This window comes from Ambystoma mexicanum, chromosome 13, assembly GCF_040938575.1.
Source record: "Ambystoma mexicanum isolate Mex_15411 chromosome 13, UKY_AmexF1_1, whole genome shotgun sequence".
NCBI lineage: Eukaryota > Metazoa > Chordata > Amphibia > Caudata > Ambystomatidae > Ambystoma > Ambystoma mexicanum.
The window spans coordinates 160,240,521-160,255,356 of record NC_090938.1 but is presented as its reverse complement, the minus strand read 5'-3'; the positions used below and the strand labels follow the sequence as shown (position 1 = coordinate 160,255,356).

The 14,836-nt window shown below is 47.1% G+C and overlaps 1 protein-coding gene across 2 annotated transcripts in view; it reads left to right on the top strand.

The window, feature by feature from the left end:
- The window catches only part of LOC138521017 (uncharacterized), a 124,532-nt gene that overhangs the window by 28,253 nt on the left and 81,443 nt on the right, over positions 1-14,836 (top strand). The gene's annotated exons all lie outside the window — the stretch shown is intronic.

Below are 14,836 nucleotides of genomic sequence, written 5' to 3'. Positions count from 1 at the left end.
TGCATGCACCTGCTTTCTGGCACCCCATTAGCGCAGCCCAGCGTGCGTGCCACACTCAGAAACTTACTATAGCCCAGCTGGTACTTGGACCTAACTCCTGGTGTGAGTGATCGCTCCCCGAGGCCTCAGAGCTTCCGATCCATGTCACCAGCTGCCACCACTCGCTCCTTAACTCCACCCCCTTCTCCCAGGCCGTGGGATGGGCCTCCCGGAATTTGTCCCACTGAAAACCTGAAAGAGGGAAAGCTGTGATGTTAACAGTACCCTGCACATGGCACTCCCCGAAACTTATTTTTCTGGCACAAGCACATTCCTACTAGCCTCCTCAGGAGGCTTAGTACTGCTGGACAAGATGCTGACTGCAAGTGATTGGCCTGCACGATGGCCCTATTGTCAGACCAAAAAAGTACCCTCCTGTTGCTCAACTCAACCAGCATAACCTGAGTGTCAAGACAGTCGGGAACAACTTTGTAACACCTGCCATTGCCCTCGCCAACCTTTCCACAAATACCCTGCCCACTGGGATGAGCCTGGAGGCAAAGTTCAATTTGCCCAGCAACTGCTACACCTTCTCCAGGGTGGTCATGTTCTTAGACAGGTTGTTTTCAATCTCTGTGATCAGCCCCTTTACTTTGTCAGCTGGCAACCTGCTGGTGCCCTTTGCTGTGTCTATTTCAATGCCCACGAATGTTATCACCTCAGTGGGGCCATGTGTTTTCTCTGGTGCCAATAGGATGCCCATCCTGGCCATCGGGCCCTGGAAGGAAGCATGACCGCATGCGCAATCACTGGAGCCCATTTTGCCCACAAAGAGAACATTGTTGGGGCATGACGCACCCTCTCCGCTCCTTCCTACGTGCCTCCTATTCCAAAAATGCACAGGACTCCGAGCAGCCCATAGGCATGCACCTATCCATCCATGTAGAACATTCCCTCCCACTGAAATCCTAGCAGGTGGAAACTGTTGGGTGCACTGGCAGGAGCCAAAATGCTGATTCAATGTCCACTTTAGCCAGCAAAGCTCTCTCCCCGTCTCAGCCACTAGGTCCATTGCCTGATCAAAGGAGGCATATGTCACTGAGCAGTGCTCGGGTTCCAGTCAGTCGTTTACTGACTCCCACTTGGGATAAGGTAGATGGTGTAAAAGCCTGAACTTCCCTTGTTCTTTCTTGGGCACTATACCCAGTGGGGACACAATGAAATTGGGCCGTGGGGGGAAGGTTAAGGGTATGCCACCCTGCCCAGTTCTAACTCTGTCCTTATTTTTTCCTTCACCATTTCAGGCTGCTTCTCTGCCGACGGTAAGTTCTGTGTGGTCTTCACCGTCAGTGGTCCCGCATAAGGTATGGGGAACCCATCCCATGCTCTTTATCTCTGGCGTAATTGTTCAAAAATTCATACAGCACTTGTCTGTTAACCGGGTAGGACCTTTTTCCCATATCAACCTATCGCGCACCTCTCTGGTGTCCTCTACCTCTAGAACCCCCATCAGACCTGTAACATTTCACGGCTGGGTGCCACCCCACCCTTAGAACATATGTGGGCAAATTTGCACCTTGTTTCCCAATGACAGGACCCACCATTGAAAAGCCTGCATGGGTTGCCCCAAGCTACTGCCCCACCTGTCACTTTTCCCTTGGAACCCTGTGTGTCGCTCTTGTGCGCCCATTTCCTTCACCTTGGCGCCTGGGTTGGCCTGATGAAAGGGCTGCCAATTCCCTCTTTGGTTCTGTAGAGGAGCAGATGGATGCCTCTACTCTGGTCCCCGTCCCTTTACCACCATCCTATTGGAGTGGCAGACAAAGAGCTACAAATAGGAACTCATTAATGAATCCATGCAACATTTCTAAACTCTGTTGAGTGTATGCAAGACGATATGCACTCAGGCAGCCATTCAGAATATACCCTCACATAGAGGCAGAAGAAGGATGATACAAGGAAGAAAGTCTGCTACCAAGATGCCAGAATGTGGCTATGAGTAATATGGATGAACTCTAAAATAAAGTCTGATGATGACAGAATAATGTCATGAAGAAGATGTATGAACCTATGCTAAAACGATGTGAAAATCCTTAAAACTGACAATGTAACTGAAACACTAAGAGAAACACATGCCTAAAGACGAAGTAATCATGAATATGAGAAGAGGAAGTAACGTGCTGACCACTAACTAAATACGCTGTAATGCTAGGTAGAAAAGGTACATAGAAGCTTGCTAAAAAGAGGTATATACACAACGTTTAGGATGGCCATTGGAAGAAAATGGCCTGTGTTAAGAATCAACTGTACTACCTCAAAAGATGAGCCTAGGATTGCAAATTGAAGAACTGATGAAGAAGCTGTATAAGAGGTACACAGCCCTCCCCACCTCAAACTGAATATAGAATACATAATAGGCTGATCAATGCTTTTAGTATTGCAAAAATCAGAAGTATATGGCTATTTGAAGATAAAGAGTGCATATAGGGTGACATATATTTTTGGGGTCAGAATGACTCAGGAAATGAATGGTGTCTCAGGTATTACACACACATCAGGAATATCTAAAAAATTTATCTGAAAACTGGATAGAAAATGAGTTATGCTCAAAAGTAAATAACACCTCACTGTTGGTAGCCAAACATCTAGGCTAAACAGACGGAGATAGATTCTAAAATGGATGCCAAAATACAAAATGGCTTCGGGAGCAAGTCCTTACTCATGCAGATAATGAATAATTCTTTGGCAGCAGTTTACTATGTTGGCAGAGAAAGCAGACATGATTGATAGTATATCAAGATAGAGGCATGGGAAGGCTACCAATTAGACAGAACAGCTGAGGTACTTGGCAAGCATAATTGAGTTTATATGTGTTTTTTCATATGAACTGCGAAGTGAATTTGGCAGGGCCTCAAGAAGCAGATCAGAGCTGGTTCTTGGCAGGCATTAAAGGGTGTATAATTATTATTAGCTGAGACTGGAATGAGCTTATCAGTCTATGTGTCAGTAAACCTATGTTTGACAAGATGAGCCAATGTGGGCTATGTGAGTGACATATAAGCCAAACAATCAAAGGCAAGGAGGGCTTATATTCTAGTTAAGTGAACCAATTAGAAATATAGGTCCAGGCACGTATGAGAAAGTATATAAACACTGTGCAAACAAGATAAGGTGTGAATATGCATGCAACTATTTTGATAGCTGTTACTTCACTCTGCTTTCTTTCAATGAGATAAAGCAGTATTTCACAATCGTCCATGGATCTGTCTGGTTATTTGTTCTAAGATATTGATTGGTAATTCCATCTAGCGCGAAGAGGATGCTTCAAAGTGCTAGAGCACAGTTGTGCTCATATATCCCATACAAAGCCCTTGTGGAACCTTTATTACATCGCTGTTTGCTTGACTGGCCCTGTCCTTTCCCCCATGTAGGAAACCAAGCCTTCCATGTCTTTTTGGACCCACATCATATCTGGAACTAGGGACATCTTGGAACTAAAATCCCGGTCGTAATCCACCCATCCTGTGGACCATACCTTCTGTGCTCTTCCACAGTAGTGTTCCTGTATTTCCACAAGGCAGCTCCCTGCTCTGGGTACCTTTCCACTGTCAATAAGGGAAAAGCCTTGTTTTCGTCTCCTCTGCCTTATTTTTCTTCTGGCTGTTTTTATCCTCATCCTTGTTTATCATTATATCAGGTCCAGCTGTCATCTCCACTGATACTATGGAAAATATATCAAAGTATTACCTTGGCAAAATGCACTCTTTAACATGCTTGGGGATATGCCACATCAGGATAGACCTTGCTGATAGCAACAGGGCTATGGTCACAAGGGTGCCACTATCTACGCTCGCCCCAGCTCCAATAGGTTTCCCATGGAACCTGTCTCATTCTGGGCCACTTAATGAGGGCCGTATTCCCCTGCCACTGCAGTTACTTGCAGCAGGGGGGGACATGTGGGACCACCCTTGGGCTAATCCACTTTCTTTAGCCTGAACCTGACTCAGAAAATCAAATCCTAAACTTCCTAAAAATTATACATCCAAATCTACCAATTACCCTTTGGACCCCCGACCACATGTGGCAATCCGGCCCATTATCTGAATGCTTAGCATGTCCGCCAGGGCATTGGCTGGCCTTTGTCCTTAATGTCATACCAAGCGGTATTCATTACACAGTCCCAGGCATGATGCGCTTGAAAGTAATCATGCCCATGAAATGAGAGCTCTTTTCCAATGCCCAGCAAGGTATATGTTCCCAATAAATGTTTATATTTTGATTACTTTTGTTATTCTTTGGCAATGACCCCTGAAATATTCTTTCTGCGTGGGGCAGAAACACTAACAATCACCCTTGCCCTTACACCATCATTGAAATTTGCCCAATCACTCGCTCACCGCGTTACATTGTGTGTGACCCCATAACTGGTGGGTAGAAATTAGCTCAATCCCTTCGACAATCAGATCATGCAGATTGTGACCTTCGCTGTAGTTGGGACACCTATCAGCAACTTTATTAAATCTAAGTTGATGTTGACACCTAACGTCAGGTGCTGTAACTACTGAGCTGTACCAGGCCCGGGCATAGAGCCAGCCGGTGAGGGAGTCCACCCCAACCATGTGGTGTAGCACATAGCGCGTCATGCCCTGGTGCCGGCCAAATCACAACAACACCTGCAGCTGTCCGCCAAACCTCCCCGTCAGCACTACCCAAGGCTGGCGGTGTACCCACAGGTAAAGCCATGCCCACAAATAACCTGAAAGTTAGCTCTTTAATATATTTTCTAAACTGTCCCCCATAGCACCGGCAAGGTGAATTACCCACCAGCCTTGGACATTGCGTGGTAATACTCTGCTGGTGCCACACTTGAATACACTTAACCACAATGCATGCCACCATTAAAGTTGCATCCCCGCTGTTCATACAACCAGCCACAACTACAGCCCTCCTATGCATGCTGCTGCAAATACGGCCATGAGAACAAAGCCAAAGCATCCTTATCATCTGTAGTCACCATGGGACTTAAAACCAACAGCCCTCGCCATGCGAACACCTTAACCGGCACCCCCTATTTCCAGCTTCAACCACTTCTTCGCCCACAAACTACTATGGCGTACTTGAACCATGAATCCCGACCCCACCAGCAGGCCGCAAAAACACAAACTGCATCCATTTGAAAAACTCCCACCATCGCTGGGCGCAGCCACCATTCCCATTCCCTTTGACCAAAACAACTTTCCAGCATCCGTTAGCGCAGCCTGTCCCGCGCATCCCTTCAATATACTGAGCCACCAAATGTAAATCAAACAACAAGCATGGGGTGACAAGCAAATCCCTTTAAAGGGATAGTTCACTGAACAAGTGTATTGGCTAAAAAGATGGCCCATAATCACAAATATATTTAAAAAAAATATTTTTAAACAAAGTTCCTATGTAAAGTTTTGAGCAAATGAGGCTCAAACTCGGAAATGTCCAGTACTGTGAGGCCTCCATTTTGTTTAATGGATGAGCCTCCTGTGCTTCTGTTAAGCTCTGCCCTTGCAGCACTAATGAAGCAAAAGCCATCCAACTGTAATAAACAAAATCTACCAGTAGGTGGCTTTTGCTTCATTATTGCTGAAGAGCAGAGCGGTGGGGAGTCATAATGTCGAAAAATAAATGTCGACAGACAAAAATGTCGACAAAATAATGTCGAAAAAAAAAATGTCGACTTTCGTTTTTTTTAATTATATATTTATTTTAGGGGTTCGGGAGTAAAAAAAAAGGGAAAAATAAAAAATAAATTAAAAAAAAGGGGGGCTGGGGGGACCCCCCCCATTTCGAAAAAAAAATGCATTGAAAAAAAAAGTCGACATTTTTTTTTTCGACATTTTTTTTTTCGACTTTTTGACTGTCGACATTTTTGTTGTCGACATTATGACTATAAACCGAGCAGAGCATGCAGGCTGGAAGGCTGCATGCGGGAAAGTGCTTATTTTTCTTTTTCTTTACAAATCACTGCAATTATAAATACAACCGGGTTGTATTTATGATTGCCGTGGTTTTCTTGCTAAGTTTTCCGGGCTCCTCCAGGCTGAAGGAGCCCAGGAAAGTTAAAAAGAAAACCACGGCAATTATAAATACAACCGTGTTGTATTTATGACTTTGGGAGCTTTCGCTTTGAGTCTCCGAAACCACCGCAATCATATGAATACAACAATGTTTATGACTGCAACAGCTTTAGCTTCGAGTCTCCTGGGCTCCACCGGCCTGGAGGAGCCCAGGAGACTCAAAGCTGTAGCCACCGCAATCATAAATACAACATTGTTGTATTTATAAATGCTGTGGTTTTCTTTCTAAGTTTCCCGGGCTCCCCCGGCTCGGAGGAGCCCAGGAACCTTAGAAAGAAAACCACGTATTGTATTTATGACTGCGGCAGCTTTAGCTTTGAGTCCCCCAGGCTCCCCTGGCCCGGGGAGCCCATGAGACTCATAGCTGAAGCCACCGCAATCATAAATACAACGTTGCTGTATTTATAATTTCCATGGTTTTCTAACCACAGCAATCATAAATACAACAACATTGGATTCATAATTGCTGCGCCTTTGCTTGTAGGCAAGTCCAGGCAATTATGAATACTTCACCAGCATCCGACAGAGTTTTCATAATTTGCTGCAACATTCTTTTCTAGTTTCTCGTGCATGGGAAACTAGAAAAGAAAGTGGCAGCAATTATGAAAACTCCGCCGGCAGCCGGCAAAGTATTTATAATTGCTCTGACTTTCATTTTACGTTTTCTGTGCTTTCCCAGGTTTGGGGAGCACCGAAAACCTAAAATGAAAGTAAAGGCAGCCTCCTCTCCATGTTCAGCTCTGCTCTGGTTGCAGTAAGCAACAGCTCCCAGTAGGGGGCTTTTGCTGCTTGATTAGTGCCGCAAGAGCAGAGCTTAACATGCAGTGGAGGCTGCTTCACATCACCAAAATGGATGCCACCAATGTTTTGGACCTCATTTTCTCAAATATTACATAGGAACTTTCTTTAAAAAGATATTTCATCTATGTTTTGGATTATAGCCCATCTTGTAAACCAATAATATTTTTGAGCTGACTATTCCTTTAATCTATTGAGCCCCACCAAATGTAAATCACACAACGTCCCTGAACATTTGTCCTGTGTTCACAAGTGGTGGGGTTGAAGGGTGGGGGGGGTGCTAAGCTACGGATCCTGTTTTAAATTATGCACAAATAATCCTCCACTCACAACTGCAAGCACGCTGTCGCCTGCTCATCCTCTCAACAACTCTGGTACTTACCACAACCTGCCGTACTTAGCTTCTAAATTGCAGCTGAAACAGAAGCTACCCGCCCCCTGAATAATTTCACGCTGTGTGAAGCCAGGCTGTAGCTGTCGGTCCGATGCTGCTTGTCTGTTCAGGAAGTCATGATGCTGCTTCTGTTAGTCCAGGTCTGCAAAGATGCTGAGTCTCTGCAGCCCAGGATCATTAAGTGTCCATCCTGGGCCCCAACTTTATTTTATTGAATTTTAAAAAACGAATGGGTGATGCAATCAAATTTCAGGCGTACAAACATTTTGTACGACTGAAAGTTCCGTACAACCAAAAATTATGATCAAGTCCCCTATTCAGTGCCATTACAGTGAACAAGGGTAGCAGGGTTTGCAGGCATGTCTCCCGCACCCTTGTTTACTGTAATGGCTTTGGGAGTAGCCGGGGTGGCTCTGCTTCCCGAAAAATAAAGTTGAAAAAAAAGAGAACCCTGTGGTGGTGGTTCCCGATCATGGAATTGAAGGTAACAGGCGGCACGCAGCGAATTATGCTGCCGAAGGATAAGTAAGGGGCCGAGTTGGAGCGGGCTGTCTGAAATTACCACAAGATGAAAAAACGAAAGTTATTTTTAAACAAAAAACATTTGCTATTTTCTCCATCTGTCTTTTCGGATTTGGTTAATTCATGGTCATTTTCATCCATTAGCTAAAACTAAAAAGCATTGTAATTGGTGTGTATTGTTGGTTTGCCTTGAGGAAGTGGCACCACGTACTATGGGTATGGACATGGAGGCTAGGAACGGCGGACCAGTACAGGGTGGTGATGGAGAGGGAGGGAAGAGCGCCCCACCTAGCAGACTAGGGAAATGGAGCCGGAGTGAAGGCAGCACAGGAATCGGCTGGCTGGCGAGGGTTAATAATAATGATTTATTTCTTGTAAAGCACTACACCCACAATGGTCTCAGAGCACTGAAATAACAGAAGACATTATTATCCCGCCGAGTGGTACTTCATTTATCAAACTCAGAAAAATGATAGGCTGAGTTGTCCCAGCGGGGATTTGAACCTGCCAAAGCGGGCTGCACACAGATATCAGGGGTGGGCACCTAGCTCACTGTGCTATCTGATCAGCAGACTCATGAGTGGTAGCAGGCAGGTAAGGGGTTGGGACAGCGGAATACCGCAGCAGCAAAAGGAAGCCTCCCTGAAATCGCTTTCTGCTAGTCCCCGTCTAGTAGGAGGAAGAATTCTGTGTTATAAAGGCAGTTCGTGTCTGAAATTCGCTCCAAATTCACAATCGGAATGGATGGGCCAAACAGAGGATCCCAAAATGTGTGCTAATTCTCACTTGAGGTTTTCGCCCATCTGCCCCCCCCCCCCCCAGTGCGGGAATCAGGAGCTATATCAGGGACGCTCCTCTTAGAAGTACAGGAGATGTTAGAAGAGCCGCAGAGCATTCAGGAGGAGCAGCTTCAACAGACGAAAGGCCGTTTCTACGGCCTAGGTTTTTCATTCACCACCACAAAAAGTGGATGCTAGCAACCACTTGGACGTGACCATTCTGTGGGGCGCGGGGGGTTCACTGCCTGAAAGGTTTCAGACCATCGAATCATCGCTGTACAACTTCAGGACAAGAGTGAGGGTCGCAACCCTGATATTCCTAAGACTGTTGTGATAGCGTCATGGAGAAAAGAACAAAGGACACAGGCTACCCCTCCCTTTTCCTCGCTTTTAATGACCTTGAGCTACGCTGTGCGCTTTGATTGAAGAAATCCTCTGAAACCGCACCAGAAATCTGTTAAAAAACAGTTTACTAATTCATTATTTTTTGATAGCATCATGAATCCAACTCTTCCCTCAAGCGAGCCGTTGCCAGAGAAATCTCTGACCAGTTGGGTTGGCACCAACTGGCTGGGTCCCCGTAGTACAGACTACTGTTGAGTGACTCAATGGTCAGTGAGCTGTTTGCACTCCCAGTTTTTCCGGGTCAGATCATCATGGATGCTTTGATGATGGGCTGGGAGGCCCACCTCGATGAGCTAGAGTTGTGAGAGAAATGGTCAGCGATGGAGACCCCACTCCACATCCACCACCTGGTGCTCAGGGCCATCCTCCTGGCCCTTCAGGCCTCCAACCACAGCAGTTGGGCAAGAGAGTGATGACCCTGATGAACAACACTACCAACAACACCACGGTGCACTACGTGAAGACCGTGCAGTGAGTTCCTTCAACCTCTGCAGGGTGGCCTAGGCCCCTTGGCTTTGGCTGATTGCCCTGAACATATTAGTGCCCGCTTTCAATCTGGCCACTGCGAGCAATGTGACCGTGGAGGCTCTCAGCAGGAAGCAGTCAAGGTCGCATGAGTGGACGCTACACCATGCAGTGGTGGATCCGATTTTCAAAATGTGGGGCATACTGGTGGTGGATATGTTTGTGACCCATACCAACAGGAAATGACGCCTCTTCTTCTCAAAAGAAATGTACGGGGAAACCTGGGGGATGCCCTGCTATTTCCGGTGCTGTATGGAAGGTCAGGGATGGATCTCACGCTGTTTACTTCGTTGTAATTTACTTTGTGTACATTACTTCGAATTTGTATAGATATTTGAGGGGATTTTTGTAGATATTTGAGGGGTTAAGGGACAAAAGGGGATGGGGAGGGAGTTGGTGTGGGGTGGAAGTGAAGGGGAAGGGAGAATGGGGGAAATCCTTAAAAAAAAGAAACAGAACAAAAAATATCAAAGTACAATTTGAAGTAATGTACACAAAGTAAATTACAACAAAGTAATGTTTTTCATTGAAATGACATAGACATCCTGAGATGCAGACTTACACAAAGTGATCAGCGGGTGTGCTGGAGAACCCTGGTCTTTCCATGCTTGTTGATTTAGGAGGCAGGCAAATTCTGCTGGTCTCGCTCTCGAGTGCCTATGGTTCCAGGGTAATCACCTGTCTGAAGAGGTGTTGAACGTTAGGGTGAGGGCCAGCAGGCAGAGCACCCACAAGCACTGATCATGGAGGTGCAACCAACTGAAGATCGATTCCCTTCACCGGCGCCCGGGCTAGGTCTTGGATTTTACGGTATTCGTGGTGAGGGAGGGGCTGCAGGCTCCTACCTTGGGGGGCTACCTAGCAGCGTTGTGCATCTTCATGCCATGACCCGAGCAGGGCTCTTTCTTTGAGATTCCGATTGTGGGGCAGTTCCTAAAGGGCTTGGAGATCCGATACCCGCAGGTGACTCACATGCAGGGGAAATGAGACCTGACTCACATGCAGGGGAAATGAGACCTGACTCACATGCAGGCGAAATGAGACCTGACTCACATGCAGGGGAAATGAGACCTGACTCACATGCAGGTGAAATGGGACCCTGACTCACATGCAGGGCAAATGAGACCTGACTCACATGCAGGGGAAATGAGACCTGACTCACATGCAGGTGAAATGGAACCCTGACTCACATGCAGGGGAAATGAGACCTGACTCACATGCAGGGGAAATGAGACCTGACTCACATGCAGGCGAAATGAGACCTGACTCACATGCAGGGGAAATGAGACCTGGCTCACATGCAGGCGAAATGAGACCTGACTCACATGCAGGGGAAATGAGACCTGACTCACATGCAGGTGAAATGGGAACCTGACTCACATGCAGGGGAAATGAGACCTGACTCACATGCAGGGGAAATGAGACCTGACTCACATGCAGGTGAAATGGAACCCTGACTCACATGCAGGGGAAATGAGACCTGACTCACATGCAGGGGAAATGAGACCTGACTCACATGCAGGCGAAATGAGAGCTGACTCACATGCAGGTGAAATGGGACCCAAACTCACATGCAGGGGAAATGAGACCTGACTCACATGCAGGGGAAATGAGACCTGACTCACATGCAGGCGAAATGAGACTTGACACACATGCAGGGGAAATGACACCTGACTCAAATGCAGGTGAAATGGGACCCTGACTCACATGCAGGGGAAATGAGACCTGACTCACATGCAGGGGAAATGAGACCTGACTCACATGCAGGGGAATGAGACCTGACTCACATGCAGGTGAAATGGGACCCTGACTCACATGCAGGGGAAATGAGACCTGACTCACATGTAGGGGATATGAGACCTGACTCACATGCAGGTGAAATGGGACCCCGACTCACATGCAGGGGAAATGAGACCTGATTCACATGCAGGGGAAATGAGACCTGACTCACATGCAGGTGAATTGAGACCTGACTCACATGCAGGCGAAATGGGACCCTGACTCACATGCAGGGGAAATGAGACCTGACTCACATGCAGGTGAATTGAGACCTGACTCACATGCAGGCGAAATGAGACCTGACTCACATGCAGGTGAAATGAGACCTGACTCACATGCAGGCGAAATGGGACCCTGACTCACATGCAGGGGAAATGAGACCTGACTCACATGCAGGCGAAATGAGACCTGACTCACATGCAGGCGAAATGGGACCTGACTCACATGCAGGCAAAATGAGATCTGACTCACATGCAGGCGAAATGAGACCTGACTCACATGCAGGCGAAATGAGACCTGACTCACATGGAGGCGAAATGGGACCCTGACTCACATGTAGGGGAAATGAGACCTGACTCACATGCAGGGGAAATGAGACCTGACTCACATGCAGGTGAAATGAGACCTGACTCACATGCAGGCGAAATGGGACCCTGACTCACATGCAGGAGAAATGAGACCTGACTCACATGCAGGCGAAATGAGACCTGACTCACATGCAGGCGAAATGAGACCTGACTCACATGCAGGCGAAATGAGACCTGACTCACATGCAGGTGAAATGAGACCTGACTCACATGCAGGCGAAATGGGACCCTGACTCACATGCAGGCAAAATGAGACCTGACTCACATGCAGGCGAAATGGGACCTGACTCACATGCAGGCGAAATGAGATCTGACTCACATGTAGGGGAAATTAGACCTGACTCACATGCAGGGGAAATGGGACCTGACTCACGTGCAGAGGAAATGGGACCCTGACTCACATGCAGGCGAAATGAGACCTAACTCACATGCAGGCAAAATGAGACCTGACTCACATGCAGGCGAAATGAGACCTGACTCACATGCAGGCGAAATGGGACCTGACTCACATGCAGGTGAAATGAGACCTGACTCACATGCAGGCGAAATGAGACCTGACTCACATGCAGGGGAAATGAGACCTGACTCACATGCAGGGGAAATGAGACCTGACTCACATGCAGGGGAAATGGGATCTGCCTCACATGCAGGTGAAATGGGACCTGGCTCACATGCAGGCAAAATGAGACCTGACTCACATGCAGGGACAATGAGACCTGACTCACATGCAGGGGAAATGAGACCTGGCTCACATGCAGGCGAAATGAGACCTGAGTCACATGCAGGGAAAATGAGACCTGACTCACATGCAGGGGAAATGAGACCTGACTCGCATGCAGGGGAAATGAGACCTGACTCACATGCAGGCGAAATGAGACCTGACTCACATGCAGGCGAAATGGGACCTGACTCACATGCAGGTGAAATGAGACCTGACTCACATGCAGGTGAAATGAGACCTGACTCACATGCAGGGGAAATGAGACCTGACTCACATGCAGGGGAAATGGGACCTGCCTCACATGCAGGTGAAATGGGACCTGCCTCACATGCAGGTGGGTGAAATGGGACCTGGCTCACATGCAGGCAAATTGAGACCTGACTCACATGCAGGGAAAATGAGACCTGACTCACATGCAGGGGAAATGAGACCTGGCTCACATGCAGGTGAAATGAGACCTGATTCACATGCAGGGGAAATGAGACCTGACTCACATGCAGGGGAAATGAGACCTGACTCAGGCCTGACACACATGCAGGGGAAATGAGACCTGACTCACATGCAGGCGAAATGAGACATGACTCACATGCAGGCGAAATGGGACCTGACTCACATGCAGGGAAAATGAGACCTGACTCACATGCAGGCGAAATGGGACCTGACTCACATGCAGGGGAAATGAGACCTGGCTCACATGCAGGCGAAATGAGACCTGACTCACATGCAGGCGAAATGAGACCTGACTCACATGCAGGCAAAATGGGACCTGACTCACATGCAGGCGAAATGAGACCTGACTCACATGCAGGCGAAATGAGACCTGACTCACATGCAGGGGAAATGAGACCTGAGTCACATGCAGGGAAAATGAGACCTGACTCACATGCAGGCGAAATGAGACCTGACTCACATGCAGGGGAAATGAGACCTGACTCACATGCAGGCGAAATGAGACCTGACTCACATGCAGGCGAAATGGGACCTGTACTTTTTCTTGCCATAGCTGATGCCTCCACCTTTTTAGACAATGCACAGCTACTTCTTCAAACACCTCACTTTGGAAACTGCCTTCTTTGTGGCCATTGTTACAATGTAAGGTCAAATGTAGTAAGGGACGGAGGTGTGTTACATTGTGAGGTTAAGGTACATGCTGCTGTGTGGGTAACATTCAGAATCTTTAGGTAGGTATAATCTTCATATAGAACTTTGCTTGGCCCCTAGATGGAAGACAGAGTGAGAATGTATGGATTTGAAAGAGGAGGGTAGAGAGAGAAGGAGGCGCTGATGTTGGAGGAGGTGACTGGGGCTGCTAAAGCATAGTCTTGAAAATAAAAGGAGTTAACAGAACTTTACCAGAGGTGTTATGCATCATATATGTACCCCTAAACTTAATAGCCATCACATCAGCAGCTCAGTGAACTCAGGCCTTGTTGGCTAACAGGCATTATACTGTTTTCACTAAGGACTAAGTCACGCTTTAGGTGAACTCATCTCCCGAGGACAAAATTCAATAAATCCCCTAACTTTTTTATATATGCTGTTCGTGACCTTTTTTACAGTTTTGTGCAAAACCCTATATACAATGCAGAAAAGGTTGTTCTACATTGAAATGTCTTTTTCTTATTGAAATTCTGCGTGACATTGACATGTTCACAATAAATGGCCTAAAGTAGCATCACAGGTGAGACCTGCGTTCACTGACTCACAAGTAGTAGAAATGTAATTGTTCCAGGGTGCCAAATTTCAAATTGCAAAGTAAAAGACCTTCTTCAGCTTACATGAATGTCATCACCCACATGCAGAACATTTTCTTAACTGCCAAGAGTAATTTGTCACCTATGCATTTTTAAGCAAAGATACAACCGGTGGCGACCTTGCAGGTGCTAACGATGATTACGTGTGCCCCTCCCCACTTTATGAAAAATCCTTTCAGCCACCCTAAAATCTTGAGTCTGGCTATGCCCCTGCTCCAAGGCTTTCAACTTCCTTGTTGTTAGATTGGTAAAGCTGGGCCAATCTTTAAGAGATTAAGGGCCTCATTACGAGTATGGAGGGAGCCATGCTGCTTTTAGCTACCCCCATACCGGGTACCAGGTCCGGATCTCACAAAAGGGGATTTACCAGGCCATTCCGACCTTGGAGGGCCTGGTAAATCCCTTTTGCGGGACCCGGTACATCCCCATTCCAATTTGAGCCCCCACAGGGCTCAATGGGAATGGGGAGGATGCTAGCAATGG